Below are 21496 nucleotides of genomic sequence, written 5' to 3' on the forward strand. Positions count from 1 at the left end.
GATTTGCTGAAGAAAATAAGGTGCTGTAGACCTTTAAAGGGCCAATATGAACAAGGATTAGGGGAGGAAAGGGGCCCGATAAAGGGGATGGGGGAAGGGAAAGAAAAGAAGGAGAATGGAACAAGAGGAATGATTCTGGGGATGTAGGGAGGTCCAGCTTTTCTCCAGGGTCCCAATGAAGCTGGGGCACCTCCTATCTTCTGACCTTCAGGGACCTACCTGTTGCCAAAGGCAGCCATCTTTATGTACACAGGGCCTGGGAGAAGCCAGCTGAACTTTACGTAGGCAGAAATCTTCAGGCCCTCTATGTGGTGATGAAGTCTTTCATGTTAGAAATGTACACAGGCCTTAGGGCTCAAACACACGGTGCAGGTCAAGAATGTCATAAGGGAGAAAATCCACAGAGGTGATCTCGTCTCCTGCAAACCATGGCCTCTTCTCCGGAAACTGAGAAGAGCTTCATCTCTTCATGGAGCTCCGCCAAGGACTCAGGCTTCGGTTTCTCAAAGTGAGGGCTGTAGCTGACACTGGCCAGCTAATTAGAGGTGTCCATAACCTAGTTCTCAAAAATGTCCACGTGAATCTTCTCCCCTTCTGTCTTCCCTCATAGGTTGTCCTTGCAAGCAATGTAGCAAAGGGTGGCATTGCTCTGGGTGATCTTGTGAGCATCACCAATTAAATAGCGCAGATTGGGAAAGTCCAAGCCCAGCTTCAATTTCTCATTTGGCCACTGGCTTCTGTCATAGGAGCATCTCCCATCCGGTTCTCCTCATAGTTTAAGTCTTTGTATTCCAGAGTTCAGTAGGCATTCTGTGAGAATTGTTTCACATGGAGATGTACTTCTGATGTATTCATGGGAGAGGGTAAACTACACGTCCTTCTATTCCATCCCCCATCTTGAAGCCACTCCCAAGTCTTTGTATTCTAGCAGCAGATGGTGTAGAAAGCCTACAAATGTCCCAGTAACCCAAGGTCATGGCCAGGGTTCAGCTTTCTGTGGACTCCAGAGATGGCCTCAGTGGAGCTAGGCTGAAACTTCATCCTTGCAATTTTTCTTTAAGTTAGAAATTATATCAATATAAAAAGACACAGGAAAAAAGGAAAGAAGGGAGGGAGGGATCCTTGGGAGTCAAAAATTCAAAGGAAGCGTACTAAGTAAATATGCGCTAGGGCTTTGGTTACCCTAAGAGCTTTACTTACATCAGTAAGTAAAATACTTGTATATTAATAACCACTTGGAAAGGCATCAAGGCCTCGGGCCCATGTGAGGCAAAGAATGGAATTAAGCGTCCTCTGAATAAAACATTGAATTTCAAAACTCTTTATTCTTTTTTTTCACTTGAAGTATAGTCAGTTTACAATGTTGCATCAATTTCTGGTGTGCAGCATCATGTTTCACTCATACATATACATGCATATATTCGTTTTCATATTCTTTTTCATTATAGGTTAGTACAAGATATTGAATATAGCTCCCTGTGCTATACAATAGAAACTTGTTGTGTATCTATTTTATATGTAATAGTTAGTGTCTGCAAATCCCAAACTCCCAATTTATCCCTTCCCACCCTCTTTCCCCCTGGTAACCGTAAGTTTGTCTTCTATGTCTGTGAGTCTGTTTCTAAAACTCTTTATTCTTTATTCAAAACGCTTTGGAATATTTGGACGTATAGACAAGATATAAATTCTCTAGCAAAAGGTCAATGTCTGGGTCTGGGATTGGGGTGGGAAAAAATTCTCCCTTGAGAATTTAAAAGTGCAGGCTACCCTTATAGGGCTCAAATTGACACTACCTGAGTGGCAGACATTGTCGTCTCCAAAATGCAGTTCTCCTTTCTTTCCTGAGCACCTGAAAGACTGTACTTCCCACCTCCCTTACAGGTGGGTAGGGCCATATGACTTGTTTTTGCTCAGGGTTAGTCATTTCTGGGCTGAGGAAATCAAAACTCCTTCACCGTTTTTGAGTGCTTTCCTCCCCTGCTTTAGAGACCTGGAAGTCAGGACAACATCATAAAATGAAAACAGCCTGGATCCCTCTGAATCACGGACTGGGGAGAGATGATCTAAAGAGATGCCCCACTTGAAGCAGAATCTGTATGAACAAGAAACAACCATTTGTTATCTTAAGTGACAGAGATGTTACAATTAAATTCATTTGCTCACTCACTGTCTCCCTACACACACACACACACACACACACACAATTTATGAAGGCAAAAAAAACCAGAAATCCTAGACATCTCATGCAGTAAAATCCAGCAGTGTACTGAGGGCAAAACAAAACAAAATAAAAACGTCTAGGGTTGATGCAAGAAATGCAACCAAGTAGCGTTTATCAGAAATTAGATGAATGTGATTGTGATCTTGTGATTTATAACAAGAAATATTTTTTTGGTCTTCAGCCTGGGATCTGGCACAGAGCATCTAAAACACTTGGAATGTCTTGTGATTAGGGAGATAAAGGTATCTTTTATTATGTTAAGGAAGAGACCTTTGGAAACCACCTCAGGATAGGGCCTGGTCAACAGAGGGACCAAGGAAGTGATGGGAGGGTTGGAAATTTCAGTCCCACAATCCCCACTCCCAGGGAGGCGAGAGGGCCTGGAGAGTGGATTCAATCACCAATGGTCCACAATTTAATCAATCATGCCTATGTATTCCCATTAACTGTGCAACAGCATTATATCTTATAGAAAAAAAAAAGCGTGTATACCTTAATCTAAAACCCCAAAAGGACAGGGTTCAGAGAGCTTCTGGATTGGTGAACGTGTAGAGGTGTGGGGAGAGTGGGGCACCTGGAGAAGGCATGGAAGCTCCTCACCCTTGCCCCATACCATGCCCTATGCATCTCTTCCATCTGGCTGTTCCTGAGTTATATCCTTTCATAACAAACCAGTAATCTAGTAAGTAAACAGGTTTCCAGAGGACTGTGAATTGCTCTAGCAAATTAATCAAATCCAAGGAGGGGATCATGGGAACCTCTGATTTATAGTCAGTTGGTCAGAAGTACAGGTGGTAACCTGGGCTTGTGGTTGGCATCTGAAGTGGTAGGGAGGGGCAGTCTGGGACTGAGCCCTGAATCTGTGGGATCTGATGCTACCTTCGGATAGATAGCGTCAGAACTGACTTGTATCGCAGGACACCCAGCTGGGGTCTGGATAATTGTGGTGTCTGGGGAAATTCCACATACTCATACATTGGAAATCTGGGGAATCAGATCCCATTGAGTGATATACTATAATTATAAATAAGATATTCTCTGGATATATTGTACAGCACAGGGAATATGGTCAATATTTTATAATAACTATAAATGGAGTATAACCTCTAAGAATTGTGAATTACACTTATATATGTAATATTGTACTTCAACTCTGACTCAATCTTTTTTAAAAAGGACTTGCAAATAGGGACTTAAAAAAATAATAGACAAATAAATACATACATACATACGTAAATTCTCTCTTATCCTGCTGAACACACTGAGTGATTCAAGAAACTCCTGTGAAATCAGTATAAAATTGGGAAGGTAGTCTCAGTTTGATTACACTCCAAGAGGCTTAGAAAAGAAAATGTAAGATCTCTGTTAAGGGACCCATTGTCAAAATGGGCCACAAAGGATTTCCACAAACAAATAATCTCTCTCCTTCCACCAAGCATGAGCTCACAATAAAAATATTAAAATCAATACAAGAAAACAGGCCACCATGAATGAGAGTCAGCATAAAAAAATGAAGAATATTATTCTTTTAAACTTTATATAATGAAATTGTATATATACTGTCAGTATATTTAATTGGCCAAAGAAAGAAAATAAGAAATTAAAAATCATGGAGGGGAATACTATTATCAACAAAACAAACAGAAAGATTTGAAAACCAGTGAAATGAAATTTTCAGAAATAAAAACTATATAGCTTTGGAAATGACCAACTCAGTGGATATGGTAAACAACGCACTATACGTAGCCAAAGAGAGGAATGCTGAACTTGAAAAAGAATGGAATGAAAAAATTACCTGAATGGAGTAGCACTGAAAAGGAAATAAAAGATATAAAAGCACAATTAAGAGACCCAGAGACTAGACTAAGAATGTTCCAGAACCCAGCTGCAAGAGAGCCTGCGGAACATAGATTTTAATATTCCAGCCACTGCAACACAGGACAGGACATGAGATCAGTGTTTTTTCTTACTGCTGGTTATAATCCATTAGTGGGTTGTAAAATTAAAGAGTCATGATTCGTATTTTTTAATGAACTGGGATGAGATGGAATAGACTGGAAAATATCACAGTGCACATTCAGGGTTGCTATTGCTTCAAGCAAATTTTGTTTCACTTATATAAATGGAGAGACTGTAATATGGATGTGTAATGGGATAGCGCTTACAATGCATTTATTACTGATGGTTCCAATCCAGAGAAATTTTAAATGCATGATGTTAACACAGTGGTTCGCAAAGCTTAGCCTTTATCAGAATCCCCTGCAGGGCTTACTAAAGCGCAGATTGCTGGGCTCCACCCAAGTTTCTGATTCAGATCTCGTGTGAGGCCTGAGAATTTACATTTCTAACAAGTTGCCAGGTGGTGTTGATGTTACTGATCCAAGGAACTTACAGGCATACTTCAGAGATATTGCCGGTTTGGTTCCAGACCACTGCAATAAACTAAATATCGCAGTAAAGCAAGTCGCAGAAAATATTTTGCTTTCCCAGTGTGTATAAAAGTCTTCCATTAAGTGTGCAACAGCACTGTATCTTATAGAAAAAAAAAAAGCGTGTCTACCTTAATTTAAAAATACTTTATTACTAAAACATGCTAACCTGAGCGACATCATGTGAGCCTTCAGCGAGTCATAATCGTTTTGCTAGTGGAGGGTGTTGATTCGATGTTGCTGGCTGCTGACTGATCAGGGTGGTGGTTGCTGAAGCTTGGGGTGACTATGGCAATTTCTTAAAATAAGACAACAGTGAAATTTGCCATGTCGATTGACTCCCCTTCATGAATGATTTCTCTGTAGCATGCAATGCTGTTTGATACCATTTTAACCACAGTAGAACTTCTTTCAAAATTGGAGTCAGTCCTCTCAAAAATCTGCTGATGCTTTGTCAATTAAGTTGACGGAATATTCTAAATCCTTTGTTGTCATTTCAACAATCTTTACAGCATCTTCACCAGGAGTAAATTCCATCTCAAGAAACCACTTTCTTTGCTCACCTGTAAGCAGCAGCTGCTCATCCATTAGTTTTATCATGAGACTGCAACAGTTCAGTCACATCTTCAGGCTCCACTTCTAATTCTAGTGCTCTTGCTATTTCCACCACAAGTGCAGTTCCGTCCTCCACTTAAGTCTTGAATTCCTCAAAGCCATGCATGAGGGTTGGAATCAACTTCTTCCAGACTCTAATCCTGACCTCTTCCCATGAATCATGAATGTTCTTCATGGCATCTAGAATGGTGTGTCCTTTCTAGAAGGTTTTCCAATGACTTTGCCCAGAGCCATCAGAGGAATCACTAACTATGGCAGGTATAACCTTATGAAATGTTTTTCTTAAATCATAAGACTTGAAAGTTGGAATTACTCCTTGTTCCACGGGCTGCAGAATGGATGCTATGTTAGTAGGCATGAAAACAACATTAATTTCATTGTGCATCTCCATCAGTGCTCCTGGGTCATCAGGTGCATTGTCAATGAGCAGAAATACTCTGAAAGGAATCTTATTTTCCTGAGCAGTAGGTCCCAACAATGGGCTTAAAATATTCAGTAAACCATGTTGTAAATAGATGTGCTGTCATCCAGACTTTGTTGTTCCATTTATAGAGCACAGGCAGAGTAGACTTAGCATAATTCTTGAGGGCTTTAGGATTTAGGGGATGGTAAATGAGCTTTGGCTTCAACTTAAAGTCATCAGCTGTCCTTTGAAGATTTGAAGACAGGCATTGACTTCTCCTCTCCAGCTATGAAAGTCATAGATGGCATCTTCCAATATAAGGCTGTTTCATCTACATTGAAAATCTGTTGCTTAGTGTAGCCACCTTCATTAACTATCTTAGCTAGACCTTCTGGTCAACTTGCTGTATCTTCTACATCAGCACTTGTGTCTTCACCTTGCAATTCTGTGTTCTGGAGATGACTTCTTTCCTTAAACCTCATGAACCAACGTCCACTAGCTTCAAACTTTTCTTCTATAGCTTCACCTCTCTCAGCCTTCACAGAACTAAAGTGAGTTAAGGCCTTGCTCTGGATTAGGCTTTGGCTTAAGCAAATGTTGTGTCTGGCTTGATCCAGACCACTGAAACTTTCTCCATATTTGCAATAAGGTTGTTAAGCTATCTTATCATTTGTGTGTTCACTGAAGCAGCACTTTTAATTTCCTTCAGTAGCTTTTCCTTTGCCTTCACAACTTGGTGAACTGTTTGGTGCAAGAGGCCTACTTCTTGGCCTGTCTCGGCTTTCAACATGCCTTCCTCACTAAGCTTAGTCATTCCTAGCTTTTGATTTAAAGTGAGAGAGACGCAACTCTTCCTTTCCCTTGAACGCTTAGAGGCCATTATACAGTTATTAATTGGCCTAATTTCAATATTGCTGTGTCTCAGAGGATGAGGCAGCCTGAGAAAAGGAAAGGAGGTAGAGAAACAGTCGGTCAGTGGAGCAGTTAAAATACACACAACATTTATCCGTTAAGTTAGTCGTCTTATTCATGGCGCCCCAAAACAATTACAACAGTAACATGTAGATCACTGATCACAGATCACCATAATAAATACAATAATAATGAAAAAGTTTGGCATATTGCAAGAATTATCAAAATGCGACACAGAGACACGGAGCGAGCAAATGCTATTGGAAAAATGGCGCCAATAGACTTGCTCAATGCAGGATTGCCACAGACCTTCAATTTGTAGAAAACACAGTATTGGTGAAACACAATAAAGCAAAGTGTAGTAAAATGAGGTGTGCCTGTACTCTGAAAACAACTGCTCTAGAATGGTGGTTCTTAATGTTGGCTGCACATTATAATCACCTGTGGTGCTTTTAGAAGTCCAGATACCCATGCTGCACTCCAGATCAGTTACATGAGACTCTCTGGGGTGAAACTGGGCCACCCATTTGTTTTTAAAGCTCCCCAACGTGATTCCAGTGTAAAGCCAAGAATGAGAACCACTACTCTAGAAGGATGGTGGAATCCATGTTGAGCACCTGCCTACGATTTTTTACCATACTTGATTACATCCATCATTATTTAAGTTATCACCTTCAGGAACTGCTTTAGAATGTCTTGACCTCTAGTTCATCATGCTTTCACTGACAAGCAGCACCATACTCTGGACCAAGAGTGGGATTTGAAATCAGAAAACTAGCCTTTGAGTACTAACTCTCTTCCTTACATGCTCTGTGACCTTGGACAAGGTCATGAGGCTCTGTTTCCTCACCTGCATAATGAGGAAGATAGCAAAAGCCTAGTCTACTTCACAGGATGGACATGATGGCATAGTATAGGCAAAAAAACCCCAACTTTATAAATAATGAAGCTGCTGTGTCTAAAACCAAGGGCTCACACAGAGTGTGGAGGACCAAGTGATGAAGGAAGATATTTTGATTGGAGTTAGATGTTTAAGGGTCTTAAATATTTGAAGATTCCCCTGTCTTCTTCCCCTGGAGTTCAGACAGCATGCTCTGCACTGGACATTTTTAAGCAAGGAATTGATATGAATCACTGGTGCTATTTTTAAAACAATTTGGGTGACCATTCTCCAATGGCAAACAGAAAGGAAACCCAGAGAGCTGCGATGAGACTATCATACAAGAGTGGGTGAGAGTCTGAACTACAGCAGTTGAAGAAGGGAAAGAGAAGAGGACGCTACTTCAACGTATCTCTTGGCAGAATAAACAGGACTTAAATGAAGCAATTAATAGAGAAGAAATTTCACTTGTGTTATGTTCACACATGATACCAAAGTATTCAGACTTTTTAAATAAAATTTCATCCGTGAGCTGGATATATATATAGATATAGATACAGAGATACAGTCGTCTCACTATTTGGTTAGACATTCAAATTAAGTAACGCATATTTTGGTATTATTTTAGATTTATTATAGATTAATTTAAGAAAATTAATTTATACTCCCAATCTTGTCAGAATTTGATTAATTGCTCAATACAAAATTTCACTTCTTTTGGGAAAATAAATTGATGCTGCTCTTTACTTAGGATGAAGAAAGACATACTAGTAACTTGGTGCTAGCAAGACATTTCAAACACACACACACAAAAAGCCAAATGTGGTATTTTTACCGTAAGTCTGGCTACTGTGAGGCATACAGACTGATCACAAAATAAGGCTTACAAACCTCTTCCAAGAACCAGAGCTTGGGAAATACTGTGTACTGTGTCTCTGGGAAAGTCATCATACATATTGGCATGTTAAAGGCTCCAAGAAGTCACGTAGCAAAAAAAAAAAATGTCCATTTCTGCTTAATGTAGCATTTCTTACCCTTGTAAGACTATGAGAATCTTCATTATTATTTTTATTTATTCATAATATCTATTAACATTATGTGAAAACAGTGCAAGTTACAGTACACTTTGGGTTTTGAAAGTTTACAAAAATGATCTCCAAACTTTGAAATAATACACCTGCAAGCATGATTATACTTATATACTACTTATATTTTATATACATTATACAACCACTGTGTACTTAAGTATTACCTACACTTATAACATACATGAAACAGAAATTTAAGTTGATGCAATGTAAGATAATATTTTCAAAAATCTATTTTTATTTATTCATGGTATAAAAATTCTATAGTCCTAGCAGACAAAGTATATTTAAAAGCAAGGAAAATTACCAGAGATAAAAAGTGACATTACATCATGTGAAAGGGTCAAGTCACTAAAAGACATAAGAGTTCTAAATGTGTGTGTACCAAATAGAGCTTCAAAGTACATGAAGCAAAATCTAATAGAATTGAATGGAGAAATGGATAAACTCACAATTACAGATGAAAAATTTTCACCACTCCTGTCTTAGTACCTGACAGAAAAAGTATACAGAAATTCAGCAAGGATATAAAAGAACTGAACAAAATTATCAATCACATGGACCTAATTGACATTTATTTATCGAAAAATTCACTTAACAGCAAAGTGCTCATTTTTTTCAAATGCACAGAAGAATGTTCACTAATATAGACTACTTCCTGGGTACTAAGCAAACCTTAACAAATTTAAAAGAATTAAGATCATCCAAAGTATATTCTCTGACAATAATGGAATTAAACTACAAATTAATTACAGAAAGACCTCTTGAAAATACCCAAAACTCTTGAAATTAACACCCTTCTAAATAATCCATGGGTCAAAAAGGAAGTCCCCAGGGAGATTGGAAAATATTTTGAACTGAACAAAAAAATGAAAATACAGCAAAACATTTGTGAGATGCAGCTAAAATCATCAATACATCAATTAAAAGACAACTGGTAGACTGGATTACAAAACAAGACCTACCTATATGTTGTCCACAATTATCTACAATTAGAGAGAAATGTATAGCATTAAATGCTTGTATTCCTAAAGAAGAGGGGTCTCAAATAAATAATCTAAGTTTCCACATTACGAAATTGGAAAAGGAAGAACAAACGTAAGTTCAACAGCTCTTTTGCACATTTTGCTTTGGGATAGCCCATGAACTTGTGGGTGGTAGAAAAGATTCTCAAAGTCGCTCATTCCATTTCAATATACGGTTTCAATGTGTGGTTTCTACTTTGCAGAAAATATAGCAGTCGAATTCACTTAACGAGTCTCATGTAAATTTCAGTACCCTAGAATAGAACTAACAAATGGTGAGGAGACCTCAGTCAACCTGTCGGCATTATGGGATCACACTTTTCTCTCAGGAAACCATGCACGCTGGGCATGACCCACAATAGCCTTCCATGCAGATGAACTGAGTGAGGCCATCAGTGTCAGTCTGAACATCAACTGTTGATAAAGCTTAATGTCTTTCTTACTTTTTAAGGGAAAAATTCTAATATTTTCTGCCTGTACCCCAGCGGATCATCTTATGTACCCCTACTCAGGAACTTCTAGGCTAGAGAATAAAGGGGCAAAAAAAATCTAGTTATGAAGCAGTTTTATCTGTGAGATGATCCCACGGAATTCACCCACAATAGACAGAATACGCTGAGTGTAAAGTGAATCTATTTCTGAGGCTGAAATAATACTTTGGAAAACATGCTACATTTTGTTAAGTTGTCAACCAATAGATTTCGATGCCTCCTTGAATGTTGTGCTGTGACGATCTTCCAAATACCACATTCCACTGTCAGCCTGATATTTAAAACCAGCTGGCCTCACTCCACCACCATCCATTATGTTGCATTGTTTTACAAGAAATGTGACTTCTCTGGCAGCAGACATGATGATCCCAAAGAAACTGTTTTTCACATTTTACTGTGTGTATTTTTTAAATGTATTTATCCTAGACACATAAGATATAACCTTGAAACAACAGAATTTCTTCAGTTAATAGATTTATACACGTTGCTCCATTTTTTCAGGATGAATTCATTTTAAATATATATTTTTTTTAAAGTTTAAAATCTCATCTTTGTTTGCTCCGATGCTTGCAGGGGAGTTGGCTCATGATGCTTTCTCATTCGGGATCATCTTCTGTTGCTAAGAGACTTGCATATTCTTAGAGATGTCTTAACATCATTGGTAGAAAATGTACTCAGAAACTAATCTATGAGTGGCCATTTTTCCTATAAAGAATCTTGGTCAGATAGACTTTGAAAGAGAAGGTATTTTCCTTTTCTTTGGAGAACAGTAGGAGTTCAACCCTGAAATTTAAACGTAATCTATCACAATCATGGTCAATTTGATTCAGTTTTCAGGGTGACACTGACCCTGTTAGAGCCTGAATTTTCCTTCTATGTCCCAAATATTTGCTCTAATACAGAATGAATAAGAAAGTGCAAATACTTAATTATTACACACATTTATATATGCTGAGTATATTAGTTATCTATTGTTGCATAATAAATTACCACGTGTATTTGTAGCTTAAAACAACACACATTTATTATCTCATAGTTTCTGTGGATTAGGAATCTGAGCATAGCTTAGCCAGTTGCTCTGCCTCAGGGTACAGATGATGTCAATCAAGATGTCAGCCATGTCCAGAATCTCATCTCAAAACTTAACTGAGGAGGGATCCACTTCCAAGCTCACCACATGATTGTGGACAAAGTTCAGTTCCTTTTGGATTATTGAGCTGTGGATCCCCGTTCCTTGTTGGCTGTTAGCCAGAGGTCATCCTCAGTTCCTGGCCACATGGGCTTCCTAAACATGGGCCTCCTAAACATGGCTTCATCAAAGCAAGCAAAGGAAAGAATCTGGAGAGCAAGATGGAGTTTACAGTCTCTTATAACCTCATCATAGAAGTGACATCTCCTCATAGTTGAGACAGTCCACTGAAGCAAGTTACTCAAGGAAAGGGGATTACCCAAGGCCATGAATATGAAGAGATGGGAGTATTTGGGGGCTATCTTAGAAGCTACCTACCACACTGAGACACAAGATCCGTCTCCACTTTCAGACTTCTCATTTCAAAATAACAGACACAGGACATGCACATAATAAAAATAATCTTTCTGGCTTACAGGTAATAAGGTACCAGTGAATTCAGCCAGATTCAGGTCAAAAGAAGATTGACAGAAAAGGCTTGAGACCAAGTGTTTTTATTTTTCAACTCCTGATATCAATACATGTCTTCCTTTCTTGATTTTTAATGTCTACCACTAGTAGAGTCTGAATATATTTCTCAATTTTAAAGTAACAAATTAAAAATGGACTATAACTTTTTCAAACAATTAGTGCCATATGATAGTCACAAGTCAAGAAAGTGTCTCTAACCTCCATTAGCAAACTTCAAGACTAAATATATTAGAATCACTGGTTGGTTTGAGATAAGGAGACTTTACGCCAAGTATTTAAGTGCAGACATTTTTAGCAGGGAGGCAATGTCAGGAAACGCCAGTAGGGAAGTGGGGAAATGAAAATGGAAGCGAATGCAGCCAATAAAAAAAGTGCATTTTTAAGCTATTTACCATTGTGGCAGCTGGAGATCAGTTCCTGTGGGGAACCGTGGGAGACAGTAAAGAATATACCTCAGAGTTATCGCAGCTAAGGGTTAGAAAGCTGGGGCATTTATTCACTAAGTCTCCATTGTCATTGGTTGACAACTATTTCTGGAAGCATTAAGTCTGGCACTTTATGCTTACTGTGTGTGGAAGTTGAGCATGCTCCCCCAACCAAAGGGCTAATAAAGCCCTCTGGCAGAATCACAGGTGTTCGCAGTAAGCAGCCTTCGACATGTAGAGGTGAGTGTGGAAGAAATACGGATGGGGCACCGATAGCGTCTGCCACAATCACAGTCACTAAAGAGTTGCTGAGAGACCACCCAGGCCTTTTCCTGCTTCCATCAAATACCATACCTAAAAACAGCCCGAGGGAGGCAAGCAGTTCTGATTTCATGTCAAGTTACCTTGCACATTCTTGATCATGGCAGGCAAGGGATGAGATAAAAAAAACCTAAGATCTGAAATGTACACGAAGTTCTGAAACTCTCCCCAAAGAGCCTGGGCTCCTCTCCCCAAACAAAAACAAAGATTCTAAGTAGCAACAGGTCTAATGCTTTATCGATCCTTGGATTGGGCAGGCTCCTGGAAGAACATTCATCAGGTGAACGAAAAATACTGCAAACCACATCAGTAAACAAAGAACGCTAAAACCATCAAGTCATCAGCGGCTGCCGCCACCCCCCAGGGAAGACAAGCCTGCAGCCCGGCCTCTGCAGCCACTCACAATGGTGCACCCTGAGGGGACTCAGAATAAGAAAGGACAGGATACTGGCTCCAGATAGCTAGATGCTTGTCAGAGGGATGAATTCAATGAGCCCACATGTTTGCTCCCTCCCATACATAGAAAAGCACTAAATTCTTTAACTTCTTGAGATGCCTGTTTTTCTTTAGTTAACAAGTCATCTTTTAATGTTCCAACTACCTGGTCTTTGCTGTAAAGCTGCTATATATCCTAGCTCCTCCCCTACCTCTTCGGAGCAGTCCCTCAGAGCCATCTGAGAGGCTGTCATCCCAGGTTTGAAGGGGTTCGAGTCTTCAGAAATGTCCGCCAAATAAAACATAACTCTCAACTTTTAGGCTGCGCGTTTATGTCAGTCGACAATCATTTGACAGCCTACAAAGTATCCTTGGAAGTAGTGATAGGCCACAGAAGCCCCAAAGTACCCTGGGAGGTTGGGACAAATCCCATCAGTCTCGAGGTAGTAATGAGCCACATTAGCCCCCCCAACAAATCCTAGTAGGTTGTCGACTGAAGGGACTGCTCCAAAGAGGTGGGGGAGGAGCTAGGATGTATAGGAGCTTTTCAACAAAGACCAGGTAGTTGGAATTTTAAAAGATGGCTTGTTAACTAAAGAAAAACAGGCATCTCAAGAAGTTAAAGAATTTAGTGCTTTTCTATGTATGGGAGGGAGCAAACATGTGGGCTCATTGAATTCATCCCTCTGACAAGCACCTGGCTGTCTAGGGCCAGTATCCTGTCCTTTTTTATTCTGAGTCCCCTCAGGGTGCACCATGGTGAGTGGCTGCAGGGGCCGGGCTGCAGGTTTGTCTTCCCTGGGGGGTGGCGGCAGCTACTGATGACTGGATGGCTTCAGCATTCTTTGTCTACTGCTGTGGTTTGCAGTATTTTTTGTTCACAAGGTAGTACCTGGCCACATCACCCCCAAAGTACCCAAGGATGGTCCACATAAGATCTGAGATAAAAAGATACCTGATTTTCTAGTTCTAAGACCTCTTTCACATTTGGAAAATGTAATCAGCAGCAGGCACACTGAAAACAGTCATGCATTTTTTTCCAGCCATTTAAATGATAACCACATCTATCAAAATTCATCAAATTGTACATCTGAAATATGTGTAGTTTACTGTACAGAAATTAGACCACAATAAGGGTGTTTAAAATAAAAATAAAAATAAATAAATGGTAACTGACCTCAAGTTATAATTGAACTAAGATTTCCAAACACAGCTGAACTTTCCCCACAGTTAAATTGAATCGACATTTGAAGTCACTGGTAAGATGATTACTAGCTCCCCAAAGGCAGAGTCTTATTTTGTTTCCCTTTGTATGCTTAGTCCAGTCTTTGGGGTAATAAATAGGTATCAGAGAATAGATAAATCCCTTGGTTGAATGCTCCCTTAAGGCAGAAACTATCAATGATTACCGCTTTGGAATCAAAGGAGTGACGTGTCTATTTTCAAATACAATTGGGAACCAAAGAGTTAAATAAAGTTAATACAGATTTGTTTACTGCAGGAATTGTCAGAGCCTTTAGAATGCCAAGCTGCATTGTAAGTCACCAGGCTAGGGCGATAGCATATGCAGCATTCCCTAAAACTATTTAACCACTGAACTCTCTTCTTTCCCCTATAAAGTATTTCAAAATCCCAAAGAATTTTGAGATATTCTAACTCCTCAAGGCTGCTTAATGGTTGAAAATCATAAATAATAGCAAAACTGAGCTGTGATGGGGGGAGTTGAGGACAAGGATGTGGCTGCGATAAGAGAGGAGAGATGGGAGCATAATGATGCAGGGTCCTACGTTAACTGATTGTGGCCACTGGTAAAAATTAGAGGTCATAACACAAGACAAAGAGTACTTATAAGGGCCCTAAGGTGGTTCCCCCAATCATGACACATCCTTGCTTACAATAGGCTCTCCTCCATCTTTGAACCCCATAACCAGTACTACCCTTAAACCTGAGCAACTGGGGCGCCTTACTTGGGCCCCTCACCTATAGGGAGGCCCACAATTTAAACCTTTTTTAAAAATTTTATTTATTTTTTATGGGGGGGGTAATTAGGTTTTTCATTTATTTATTTATTTTAATTATTAATTATTTCATTTATTTATTTATTTTAATGGAGGTACTAGGGATTGAATCCAGGACCTTATGCATGCTAGGCATGTGCTCTACCACTTGAACTGTCCCCCGACCCCCAAAACTTTAAAGCTTGGAAGGCCCTGCTCTAGATTTCCTCCAGCTATGCCCTCCACTGGAGGCAGGTAATCCCTACAGCCAGGAGGCTGTATCCACTCAAAGCCCACAGCCTCCCTTCTAAGTCAAGCCCTGGGTGGGTCTCAGGAGTCTGAAATTCCCTGCTCAGAGGGACTCAAGCCATTTCAGGGCCCATGCAAGCTTGTTCCTGGGGCCATTCTCTTGAGAGCAGACCATGCTAAGGGGTGGCTGGTGATTGGGGTGCAGGAGTAGATGAAACTTAGTCGCTTGGGCTAGAATAGTGGTTCAGGACAAAGCCAGAAGGGGAAAGAAAAGAAGGAGGCACTGCACTGCTAGGGTCTTCACTGAGACTCTTGCCTCAAGCCCTGTAAATGTTGGTTAGGGGCAAACCTACCCTTGCGAGTACACTTTTCCAATTCAATAAGTCCATGTCGGGAGACAATGACAATGACGCCAAAATTGATATTTATTCCAGGAAAATTACCTGTGACTTCCTCATCATTTGCACACTTATAAATTATCAGATAACAGTGACATTTCCAGGATTTTTCTCGAACATCTCACCCCACTTCCTGCCCTCACATTTTGCAAGCATATACAATAGATACACTCCAATATGTGGCCATTGCAATATGTATCACAGCTAAGACATTTTAAAAGGCCTCTGAAGAAACTATGTGTGTCACAACAGTGCACTTAGATCAATTCACAAGGAATCATTGAAAAACCAAACGGACTGCCTCAGCCAATAAGCTAGATTGTGACAACAGGAAACGTCACAGCTCCGCCCAGTGGGTGACCTTCTTCTAGCCCAGATTCAATCTGAAAACTGAAAACTGAGGGTGTCAAGAGAGTAAAAGGCTATGATGGGTCTGCAGCATTGGGAACTGAGAAACAGTAGGCCACAGAGCCAGGCAAACAGAAAAGACATTCCTAGATAACAAATGACTCAAGTTGGAAGAGAACACTAGAAGAAATACTTTCCTCTAGTTCTTCAATTTTATTTTATTTTATTTTATATTTTATTGTGTTAAGAATACTTGACATGAGATCTACCCTTTTTTTTAATTGAAGTATAGTCAGTTACAGTGTGTCAATTTCTGGTGTACAGCATAATGCTTCAGTCATACATGAACATACATATATTCCTTTTCATATTCTTTTTCACTATAGGTTACTACAAGATATTGAATATAGTTCCCTGTGCTATCCAGTAGAAACTTGTTGTACATCTATTTTATATATAGTAGTTAGTATCTACAAATCTCGAACTCCCAGTTTATCCCTTCCCTTACCACCCCCTTGCCCTTACCCTCCGTAACCGTAAGTTTGTTCTCTATGACTGTGAGTCTGTTTATGTTTCGTAGGTAAGTTCATTAATGTCTTCTTCTTTTTTTTTTTTTTTAGATTCCACATATAAATGATATCTTATGGTATTTTTCTTTCTCTTTCTGGCTTACTTCACTTAGAGATTACCCTTTTAACAATTTTTAAGTATATAATACATTGTTGATTATAGGTACAATGTTGTACAGTCAATCTCTAGAATCTTCTTGCTTGATTGAAACTTTATGCCCATTGATTAGTAACTCCCATTTTTCCTTCCCCCCAACCCCTGGCCACCACCATTCCACTCTTTGATTCTAAGCATTTAACTATTTTAGAGAGTCATATAAGAGCAATCATATAGTAGTCACCTTTCTATGTCTTTCTATGACTGCCTTATGTCATTAGCATAATGTCCTCAAGGTTGTCTCATATTGCAGAATTTCCTTCCTTTTCTAGACTGAGTAGTAGTCCATTATAGGTATATACCATATTTTCTTTATCCATTTATCTGTCAGTGAGCATTTAGGTTGTTTCTACCTCTTGACTGTTCAGAAGAGTGCTGCAATGAACATAGGAGTGCTAACATCTGTTTGAAATCCTGATTTCAATTCTTTTGGATAAATATCCAGAAGCAGGATTGCTGGATCATATGGTAGTTCTATTTTTAATTTTTGGAGGAATCTCTACATTATTATCCATAGCAGCTGCACCCTTTTGCATTCCCATTCACAGTGTGCAAGTGTTTCAATTTATCCACATCCTCGCCAACATTTGTTATATGCTGGAGTTTGTTTTTCTTTTTTTTTTCTGATAATAGCCATCTTGACAGGTATGAGGTGATATCTCTTTGTGGTTTTGATTTGTATTTCGCTGATGATTAGTGACATTGAGCATCTGTTCATAATATCTTTTGGCCATTTGTATGTTTTCTTTGGATAAATGTCTATTCAAGTCTTTAGCCCATTTTAAAATCAGGTTATTATGGGTTTTTTTTTTTTTTACTATTGAATTGAAGAAGTTTCTTGTATAATTTCTTATATATTTTGGAGATTAACCTCTTTTTTTTAAATATGGAACTCTTCATGAATTTGCGTGTCATCCTTGCACGGGGACCATGTTAATCTTCTCTGTATCATTCCAATTTTAACATATGTGCTGCCTAAGCGAGCACAAGATTAACCTCTTATCAGATAGATGGTTTGCAAATATTTTCTCCCATTCCATATATTACCTTTTCTTTTTGTTGATTGTTTCTTTTGCTGTCAGGAAGCTTTTTAGTTTGATGTAGTCCCACTTGTCTATTTTGCTTTTGCTGCCTGTGAAGAAACATCTTAAAATGGGTCAAGCCGATGCTGCTGGTCCATGGACCACCCTTTGAGAAACACTGTTAAAAACTCCAGATCCTTCAAACCCTACCTCAGATCCAGGGGAAGAGAATCACAGGAAAGAGGCCAAGGATCTGATTTCTTAACAAAGTATCCCTGGTGATTATTCTGGTCTAAATAATCACTACACCTTTTATGTGCACTAAAATTCATGCTCCTTTCTTATTCCTCAGATACTGACTGATTATCTGGCTCCCCAAGACAGAGTAGATTAGAAGCTATCTACTGCGTGGTGTAGAAGCAGGTTTATTTGTTTGTTCAATTTTTAAGTTTAATGTGAGATGTTGTTTGCAGAAAACGATTTGCTATCAAACAAAGGCGTTTAATATCAATGTTTTCTTTATTAAAGTTACAGACTCCAAACCTAGTTTCTCCTTGAGCTTTTGAGTTCAATTTACAACTCTTAATATTCTATTTATAAATCTAATAAAGTTTAAGGATCACTGACACAAATGTCTTTGACTGATGATTGGTCCCATTTAACTAAGTGCCTTTATAAATTAAATAATTCAGTTTACTTTTTAAGCCCCTTAAATATCTGACTAATGAATAAAACCTTCTCAGCACTTAATTAATTCTGACAAACAGAATAAATCAAACTTAAAAGTATAGTGCATCTTAAAGTTTTCTTAAATGTCCAAACATGTCAGTATAATGTCCTTAAAACTAGGGACAAAGCCTAGAGAAATTCTTCCAGGTGTCCTTTTAAAATCTGTAAGAGTTATATAGAATAGGATGGAAGATGCAGGATTCTGTCAAGTTCACAGTATTTAAAACTAAACATGAAGACTTCTAAATATCTTGAGATATTAAAGTTAAAAATCCCATTCTCTGAAGGAGCAGCCTGAGGCTTCAGGATTCTGTGAGTGGCTGGAAGAATTTGGTAGTAATTAGGCACAAACCAGGGACATGGTCTATGTGATTGTGATGGTTAATTCTGTGTCAACTTGACTGCATCATGGGGTGCCCCAAAATTTAGGAAATCATTATTTCCGGTTATGCCTGTGAAGGTGTTATTTCTGAGTGAGATTAGAGTTTGAATGGTCTCAGTAGAACAGATATCCCTCCCAGTGTGGGAAGGCAGGATCCAATCTATTAAGGCAGAAGAAGGAAGAATTTGCATCTTCTCTGCCTGACTGCTGAACTGGGACATTGGGCCTCTCCTACACTCAGACTGAGACTTACACCATTGGTTCCCCTGGCACTCAGCCCTTAAGATTCAGGCTGAACTACATCACCAGCTTTCCTGGGTCTCCAGCTTGCAGATGCCAGATTGTGCGATTTCTCAGCTTCCATAATTGCATGAGCCAATTCCTCATTATCTATCTCCCTATCCATCCATCCATCTATCTCCTATTAGTTCTGTTTCTCTGGAGAATCCTGACTGATACAGTGATCATCCCCTTTTTAATCTTTAGTCTGTATATAACACAAGACACTATGAGTATAAAAAGGGGACTCAGGTTGGCAGTTGGGATCAGGAAAAAACTGTTCTGTCTGGCTGCTGATTCAGACCCCACAGCCCAGCTAATGTCTCTGGACACTATGTATTATCAACTGTTAAAGAATATTTGGAATGATGTAATGGGGCAATTAACTAACCCCCAAATCTCAGCTGCACAGCACAAGTTTATTTCTCTCTCATGGAATGTCCAGTGCAGATGTTCCTGGCCTGAGGCTTTCCTCCAAGCAAAGACTCAGATCCAGCCTTATTCAATCTTGTGAGGCTTCCATCTTCAACACATGGCCTCCAAGGTCACAATGGAAGAAGAAAACACAGAGCCTAGACAAAGCAGAGCAGATTTTAATTCAATGACTTGGAGGGTCACGACACTTCTGCTCAAATCCATCAGCAAGAACTAAGCACATAGCCCCTCCAGATAAAGGCCAGGCCAGCTGGGATATGTGGTCTAGCCACATGCTAGAAGAAATGAGTTTGAGTATCTAGCCAATCTCTGCCAGAAATGGCATAAGTGTTCCTTTAAGGGGTTTATTAGTTTTCTAGGGCTGCCATAACAAATTACTACAAACCAGAGGTTTATAACAACAGGAATTTATTTTCTCATGATTCTGGAGGCAAGAAGTCTACAATCAAGATGGCAGGGCCATGTTCCCTCTGAAGACTCTAGGGGAGAATCCTTCTTCACCTCTTCCAGCTTTTGGGGGTTGCCAGAAATCCTTGCCATTCTTTGGCTTTTAGCTACATTTCTCCAATTTCTGCCTCCATCTTCCCTGTCTGTGTATATGTCTCCAGCTCTCCCTCTCCTTATAAGGATACCAGTCATCAGATTTAGGAAACACCTTAATTCTGTATGACCTTCTCTTAACTTGATTACAACTGCAAAGACCTGATTTCCAAATGAGGTCACATTCACAGGCACCAGGATTTGAGGCTTCAATATATTCAATGTACTGGTTGTTGGGGTACACAATTCAACCCACTACAGAGGGAATATTAGTTTTTCATTATGCAATTTCTGTGGATCAGGAGGTCAGGCATGGGTTAGTCCAGGGTCTCACCAGACTGAAATCTAGGGCACTGGTTCTCATCAAAAGCTCAGGGTCCTCCTCCAAGTTCACCAGTTGTTGCCATAATTGAATTCCTTGTAGATTTAGGACTGAGGTCCCAGGTTTTTTGCTGTCTGTTGGCCAGAGCTCATCTACATCTTCAAAGTCCATGGGAGTACATTTCTGTGATGCTTCCCCTTCTATTAAAGGCTCACTGGTTAAGGCAGGCCCAGCCAGGAATCTGGTTTGATTAGCTCAAAGTCAACTGATTAGTAACCTAATTACAGGAATGACATCTTATCAATATTGGAGGTTCCACCCACACTCAAGGGGAGGAGAGTATACACGGGTGTGGGTCATTGGGGCATCATCTTAGAATTCTGCCTACCACAGGGATAGGCTTCTTTTAAGCCCAGGAAGGTTTAGAATGAAAACATAAATCTTTAAGTGTGTTTTGATTGTCTTACATTAAGGAATCTGTGTGCATATTTGGCATTTATATGCTTGCAATGTTTAAAGTAATGTGTCTAATTGGTCTAACAAGTCAGCCTTATAATTCCTCTCTAAAATTATAATTGTACAATGGATTTAGGCAGATGCATTAAGTCGAAACATTGTAGTATCATCAAATTTAAGAGAATTTTGGATTGAGCCTTTTCACAGTTACTATACCAAGGTTCTACGTCTGTGCTCTTTATATGGCTGAGTGTTTGTGAGTTCAAGGGGTACCATTTCTGACTTCTTCTGTGCGTTCAGAGAAATCTATCATCGTCACTGAGGTTGTAGCTAACTTCCTAAGCCTTGATTAGATTCTTAATTTTTAAAGTTGTCTTTTTCCCAATGTCTGGTATTTATTTCCTTGCCCTGAAAGAAAAATAAGTTGTTCTAGAAGTAATTTAATAAGGCCATAGCAAATAACCAACACATATTACTGTGAGGTGATTTGCTCTTATCATTTCCTGGCCAACACCACAAACTCCCGCAAATACCCCTGCCAGCTACAAAAACAAATGATAGTTAATTTTATATTATTAGTAACACATCTAAGATTGACAGGCAATAGAGAAAGAAGGGCCGACTTCCCACAGGTTCATCCACCGGTTGAGCGTGGTGAATATTTCCCTCACTCCGGCTGCAACTTGGCTGATAACCTTTCTGAGGGAG

The 21496-nt window shown here is 39.4% G+C and overlaps 1 non-coding gene and 1 pseudogene across 1 annotated transcript; both read right to left on the reverse strand.

The window, feature by feature from the left end:
- Positions 1-215: 215 nt before the first annotated feature.
- On the reverse strand, positions 216-798 carry LOC105091746 (glutathione S-transferase Mu 4-like; annotated as a pseudogene).
- A 16705-nt stretch (positions 799-17503) lies between these two features.
- LOC116151144 (U6 spliceosomal RNA) lies at positions 17504-17610 on the reverse strand. The gene has a single exon (XR_004134920.1). It is a non-coding gene; the product is annotated as a U6 spliceosomal RNA (small nuclear RNA).
- Between the last annotated feature and the right edge of the window lie 3886 nt (positions 17611-21496).

The sequence above is a fragment of the Camelus dromedarius genome, chromosome X (assembly GCF_036321535.1).
Source record: "Camelus dromedarius isolate mCamDro1 chromosome X, mCamDro1.pat, whole genome shotgun sequence".
Lineage (NCBI taxonomy): Eukaryota > Metazoa > Chordata > Mammalia > Artiodactyla > Camelidae > Camelus > Camelus dromedarius.